This window comes from Notamacropus eugenii, chromosome 4 (assembly GCF_028372415.1).
Source record: "Notamacropus eugenii isolate mMacEug1 chromosome 4, mMacEug1.pri_v2, whole genome shotgun sequence".
In the NCBI taxonomy this organism is placed as follows: domain Eukaryota; kingdom Metazoa; phylum Chordata; class Mammalia; order Diprotodontia; family Macropodidae; genus Notamacropus; species Notamacropus eugenii.
In genome coordinates this window covers 157648757-157655908 of record NC_092875.1, presented here as the reverse complement: position 1 = coordinate 157655908, position 7152 = coordinate 157648757, and the positions used below count along the sequence as shown (strand labels likewise).

At 37.2% G+C, this 7152-nt stretch overlaps 1 pseudogene; it reads right to left on the bottom strand.

The window, feature by feature from the left end:
- Positions 1-314: 314 nt before the first annotated feature.
- Positions 315-7152, bottom strand: part of LOC140502363 (peptidyl-prolyl cis-trans isomerase-like 4) — a 59072-nt pseudogene continuing 52234 nt past the window's right edge.

Below are 7152 nucleotides of genomic sequence, written 5' to 3'. Positions count from 1 at the left end.
CCTAGTCTCAAGAAAGATATATTCTAACCCTAATTCCTTGGCTACTAAATTAATCAACTGTTTCCCTCTCTTGATTGAATTCTGGGATTTCTCTATTTATTCATCTTTAAATGTGTGAGGATAGAAAGTAAATTCCCTTTCAGCTTTTCTTTAGAATTAAAAAAAATCTTTTATTGAGTCTTTCACTGTCCTGTGTACTTTTTTAATTATTTGAAAATGTCTATTTACTTCCAGTGAAAGATTTGATCAATAAAAGGTAATTGTCTCTGACTGCTTTGATTGGGTCTGTACAAGTCCTCAGTTAGTATGATAAGTCAAGCTAGAGAAAATTTATAAGCAGAGTCTTCTGCCTCTTCATCCAGCCCAAGATCATATTTTGTATCCTGTTTGGGTTTTACTTTATCTTTGAGAGCAAATTTAGAAGATTTTTCCTGCTCCTTTTCATATTCCTTGAAATCATTCTTGGTACATTCTGCACTTTTCCCTCTTCCTTTAACTTTTGCAACAGACTGGCTAAAATTTACTCCTATTCTTCTGTCATCTATAAGCACATTATCCATTCTGAAAAAGACTTTTTCACAATATTCTTCCTTTTCAAATTCAATAAATGCATAACAAAGGGCCTCTTCTATCTTCCAGTCAGGAATAACGTCACAGTTTTTTTTATAGGCTCAAATCTTGAGAATATTATTTCCAGATCTTCATCTGTGGTCACTGGATTCAATTTGCACACAAATAGGACATTTTCTGAAAGTCTGATGTCTGCATTAGGTAAATCTCTCACCATTTCTAAAAGAATAACATGAGTTTTTGCTTCTTCTCAGCCACTTTCTTCAATGTCATCACCTGATCTCCCCTTAAATCATGGGCTTCTTCAAGTGCTACTATTTGAGCACTGTCTAGTTGTTTCTTGGTTGGTTGTGGTGATGGATCAAGAATTGGTAAGGCAGTTGAGTCATCAAATGGATCTTATGGTACAAAGTCTTTGTCAACAAAGGTCTCATTAATTTTCTTGATTATACCCATTCCTTCTGTTACTTCACCAAACGCTGTATGTACACCATCAAGATAATCTAGATTTCCTTCTGTTGTAATAAGAAATTGAGATCCATATTAATCACTGCCATTGTTCACTGCAAATACTGAGACCCTTCTTCTTGTGTTTCATTTGTGACATTTTTTTTCTGCCTCACCTTATAGTGATCTGCTTGATCACTATACAGTTGCACAAAAACTCATTCTCCTCCACAGCCAGTACCTATAGGACAACCAGTTAATATGTCTGTACATTGTGAATGAGATCATAATTATAATACTTTATTTTGTATAACTTCAGAAAATTCAAGCAAGTCTACAGTCACTCTTCCCTGTACAGATGGATAACGATGATTCACAAAATGGTCTCCTCCATGGGGGACTCCAGGGAACCACAGACTCTTGCAGCTCTTCCACCCTGTCACCATGGCTTAGTGTTATCCCTATGCCCCTCTTTCAGTTCTAAACCATAACCTGAATAACTGTGTTGTTGTTGTTGTGTTTGTCCTTCATTGCCAAAGAAGACCATGCCATCAGAGAAATGATGACATGACTTGCACTTGACTTTGTCTTGAGTGAGGGAGGGCTGTGCAGATCACCAGCCTCACTTCTCCTCCAGAGCCATCTGAATCCAGTGACCAGATATTCATCAGGATGACTAGAGAAGGCTCAGGATGCAATGGGAGACCTTGGCCCCTTAAAGCCAAGGTCTATTCAGGTACTCACTTAGGGTGAGGTAATGGCCATTAATTGAATAGGCCTGTTTAAGAAGGGGAATAGCCCCTTTAATGAGGCAAAAGAAAAAAATAAAGAGGCAAGGAGGATTGTACACCCAGTTGGACATCTCCATTATTATATAGTGCTTTCAATGATCCCAAACTGCTTACTGTTATGAACCCCTTTCTTTTTAAACTCAAATGTTCTGCTGGTGATATTCTGTGTTGACCAATCTTGGAATGTCAAAGTGACTGAAGAATCAAAGTTCAGGTCAAACAAAGGAAAATGGAGAAATGCATAGTGGGCACAAATGGGCTACATCATATTTTCAACCTTGACCTACATACCACGTAGTGGTATAAGGCATATTGCTGCAGAAATAGATGATTCTAAAGGTTCGTTATGTGGTAAGAGTAGAAACCAATAGATGAAGTGTTGCACTGGTACCCCCCAAATGTAAAAAGAATTAAAGGAATGTCTTTAGTACATTGGGGAGTTCCTTCTCTAAGGGCTCTAGGGGACAATATGGAAAAGAATGATATAGAATGAAGCGGATTGTTTGAGTTCAGATCTGCCCTGATGGAGGGAATGTTTTTAGCAATGAAATCATAGATCCTATCAAGTCCTGAAATACCAGTTTTGCTTTTTTTCATATTCTTATATTAAAAAATATTCTTCACATATGTATCTTTTTGGGGAAGGGGGCTTATTCCAGTAAAGCAAATACTGAATTCTGAAATTTTACGTGCTTAAGTACAGATACTTTACAGTAAAGTCAAAATCTTTAGAGCTAGAAAGGATCTTAGAGAACATCTAGTGTTAATGCCTCATTATTCAGGTAACAAATATTTGAGAACCAAAGAGTTAAAATAATCAAAATCACAGAATTCTTTAAGGAAGGAATAGGAAGAGGGATCATGGCAAAGTGTATACTGGAAAGGACTTAAAGTAAAAAGACCAGATTCAAATCCCATCTTTGATACTTACTAGCCATTTGACCACTTAATCTCCCTGAAACTCAGTTTCTGTAGGTTAGCCATGTATGAACATCATTGTGAACCCATGACTTCTCTATTATAGTATTCAGGGCAAGTAGGCAGTCCTGGACAGAGGTATTTGGAGTAGGGAAAACCATGAGGAATATGTGGATTTATTTTGATGACTGATTCAGTCGAGGTTTCCCTCCCTTTATTCGTTTAATGATTCCTCCTGAAGAACTTACTGATTGAGTTCATTGTGATGACTATATCTTTCAAAATAGCATTCAAAATTCCGGAAGCTTTTGAGAATTTTATCTAGCAAAAATAATAGCAGTGTGGCTCAGTGTTCCTAGTCATCCTTTGGGACTTTTTTTCCTTAATACTCTTTTTTTTTCATATCATAAAAAAAAGACCCACAAGGGCTTGACTACACAAGATACCCTTTCCTTCCCAGCTATCTAAGCACAGGTTCTTATGAAAACAAAACAAGAGGATGATAAAGGGAAGGTCAAGCACTCTAAATTTATTTGAGTGCTGAAATTTTATTAATCCCTCCTCAGGACCTCATTAAATTCATGAATTTCTTTTAGTCATTGAGTCATAAAATGGTAGAGTTGAAAGGGACCATAGAACTCATCTAGGCTAGCTCCCTGACTAATGTAAGAATAATCTTTACTTCATCGTCTGCAAGGGGTCATTCAGTTTCACCTTGAACATTTCCACTAATGGAAGGCTTCACAAGACAGTCAATTCCAACTTTTTTTGTTTACTTATAATTGTTAGAAAACACTTATAATGTGTCAGACTCTACCTCCCTATAACTCCCACTCATTGTTAATAGTTTTGCTCATTGAAGACATACATACTAATCTTTCTTCCAGATGACAATATATCAAATATTCAAATGTTGAATGGAATATTGAACTGAAATTGGATTGGAATCATTATTATTAAATCCATAAAGAGATGGTAGTCTTACCATCTTTATTTTAGAGCCATATTTCCTTTAGAATTTTTCCTCTTTCTGTCAATGGCACTTCCATTTCCTTAGTGAAACATATTTGAAACCAGGGAGTCTTCTTTGGTTTCTCCCTCTGTCATTCCCTATAAATAGGGTCTGTCACCAAATCTTATTGAATCTTTTAAATATTTCATGAATTTGTCTCTTACTTGACATAGCTAATGTCACCATCCTATTATAGGTCCTCATCTCTTCCCTGGACTCCTCCAAGCTTATCTTCCTTCAGAATCTAATTTTTCCTCCACTTCATTTTTCTCATCACTACCAGAATCAGGTTTCTAAACATGGATTTTATAATGTTATTCCCCTGGTCAAGAATTTTCATTAACTCCATCTTTCCCATAAAATTGGGTCAAAATTCCTCACTATTGCATTAATAATCTTTCTTTTCTACAACTTCTTCTCCCTTCCCCACCTGCCTCAAACCTATCCAAACTTATCTCCTTTCACTTACCAACCCCTGTTCTCCATTAAGTTCAGCCAGTTTCCTAGCCTCTCTCTCTGCACACACCATGTTTATTCCTGTCTTTGCTCTTTATGTGTTACTTCTTTTAACCTAAATTGGATAGTCTCTTATGATGCTCTTGTATGTGAGACAGATGTGGCATGGATGATAGTAAAATTTGGTATATTTGCAAATGAATAAATGACTGGTCCCAAAGAATTCGTCAATGAGTTGATGTCAACTTAGAGGTAACTAAGGTTTATTGGAATGTTTGTCATTTTGACCAATTCTGTTTAACAAATAGCTCTGTGTAGTGGATAGAGTGAGGGCTAGAAGTTAAGAGACCTGATTTAAAATGATCCCCCAAGTATTTAGTGGCTATAGAGTTAGCATCTTAATTTCTTAGAGCTTTACTTATCTGTAAAATGGGTATAATAATTCCTGTGCTACCTATTCTTTGAAATGGGGTTAGTCCCTTCCTAATAAGATAAAGTGGGGTACCCTACCACAAATTAAAGTACATGGAACAAATGAAGCTACTTTGGTACATGTGCCCCTGGAAATGATTGTCTGGGAAGCTAGAAGATGACTGGTGAAGAAGACTCTTTTCTCACTGAGTCAAAGAAGGTGTACCTGCATCTATCCCATGCATGTATGAAATGAGGTACAGAAGAGGAAAGCTACTTGCTTAGATCTTGGATGAGGGGTAATGGATCATGGTTAATACAAGCATATACCTATTTTGTAATAGTGTTGCATAGAACTGTTTCCACTTTTCTGGCACTGTGTTTTTGTTGGGGGACTGGTAGGGGAGGGGAGGGCAAAGCTGTAACCTGGTGTAATGAGATCTATCGTGCTGTTAAAAAAAAGTGCAAGCTTTGCCTCTTGACTTAAATAATTAACAATATTGGATAACATTAAATTAGTAAAGCAGTCCTATTATAGAAACAACTCTCCATGGGATTTGTTAGAATGAAAATACCATATTATCCTAGCTTTGAAGAAAAACCACAGCTTACTGTAGCTTTGTGGATTCAGGATAACCACAACATACTAGAGTTCTGTGCATTGGGAATTGTGAGCAAGGCAACAAAATGATTAAGGGACTGTAGGGAGTAGCTTATGAGAAAGGATTAAAAGAATTAGGTGTGTAGAGCTGGATGAAGAAAAGGAGGCCTTGTTATTGTCTCTAAGTATTCAAAGTATGCAGATCTTCAAGAAGGAGAGGAGTCTTCAAGGCAATCTAAAGGAGTGGAAGAACGGAGGAGAGGGAGGGAAAGGTCTGCACAGTGTAGAACAAAGAAAAGTATGATTTAGGCTGAAAATCAAGAAAAATTTCCCCAAAGGAACATTTATTAAACTCTGGATTAGTCTTCCAAAGCAAGCAGCAGAGTCTAAAATGGTGCCTTAAAAATATGAGGCATTAAAAAAAATACCCAATTCTTTGTGAGCAGCCCCACAGTGGTGAATTAGTAATAGGGGCTTAAAAAAACACCCTTTGCACCTCTTTAACTCTTTTCATCCAGGATCTCTAAGCACTCTATAAACTTTAATGAAGTAAAGTTCAGCATATTGGTGGTTACACCGTGAGGCTGCCAACTTTGCTTTCCATCTGGCATTCAAATGACATCTAGTGCCTAACTAGTAAGTTTCCATCAGTGGGTAGGAAAAATGAAGTACCAAGTTTCCTACTTTTCTCCCTAGGTTATCTTTAGGTTTATGCATTTTCCAAGTTGTATTTTTTTTTTAAATCAAGTCCTCTCACCTAGACCTAGCATTCTGTTCTCTCCACCATCCACCTAAGGATTTATGATTGAGGTGCTGGCTTCTCTATATATCAGCTTATTCCCAGGGACCTGAAGAGAAGCTGGAATCACTTGTCTGCTCTCTCATACATGGAAATCTGAAAACCAGGATTTCTTTTCTTCTAAGCTCTTGCCAATTCTGTCCCTCACATAGGCACAGAACATTGAATAATCAATCTCCACCAATGAAGAGTCTTATGCAAATGAACTTTGAGCCATAGGTTACACTCATAATCATGTAAGATTGATTCAAGTCTTTTCTTCATTTTGTATGCTCTTTAGCTTATTAACGTCCTTCTTATATTGTGGAGCCCATAACTGAACATAAAGCAGAGTACAGAGGAGTTGTTACTTATTCCAGAAAGTTTTGCTTAATGAAGCCCAAGTTTACATTAGCTTCTTTGAGTTCCATATCACTCTGCTGACTCATGTTGAACTTGCAGTCCATTAAAACCCCTAGAATTTGTATCGCCAAGGCAATATTCACAGCATCGAGGGCAACTATGAATATGCCAGTGTAGTTCTGAATCGTGAAGTATAACAGACTCTCCATATAGAAGGCAGTAGGAAATCATTTATTCAGACACCAGAAAGTCAAATCCCAACACCAGAAAGCCAAATCCATCATAGTAGCCAAGAAGTCAAAAAAAACGTTATCACTGCAAGGGGCAAAGCCGTTTCCAATCCTTCTCCCCCCATGTTGTCCCACTTCCCTGGGCCTTCCCACAAGCAAACACTCACAAGACTAGTCTTGCCTGCCTGTGTCCTCTCTCCTCTTCCCTAACTGCTCTCACCAACTTTCTCTTAGCTCTGCTCTACCCTTCTTGTTCTGCCTGTTCAACAAGCTCCTCCTACCACATGTGACTTAGGCTTCCATGGGATTTAAGCAGGTCACCTGGGCCTATTAATGGGTGAGAAACATCTTTAAATTAAGCAGAAATATATTAACAATACGTTTTATCAGAAAATATTGCTTTCTAATAATTCATTTCTTCATCTTGTACTTTTATGATTAATTTTTTTGAAATACAAGTAAAAACTTTTACAAAGCCTTGTTGAATTTCATCTTATTAGATTCTTTACAATGCTCTAGAAGATTATCAGGACAATTTTGGATCCTGACACTCATCCAAAAGCTTACCTCTCCCT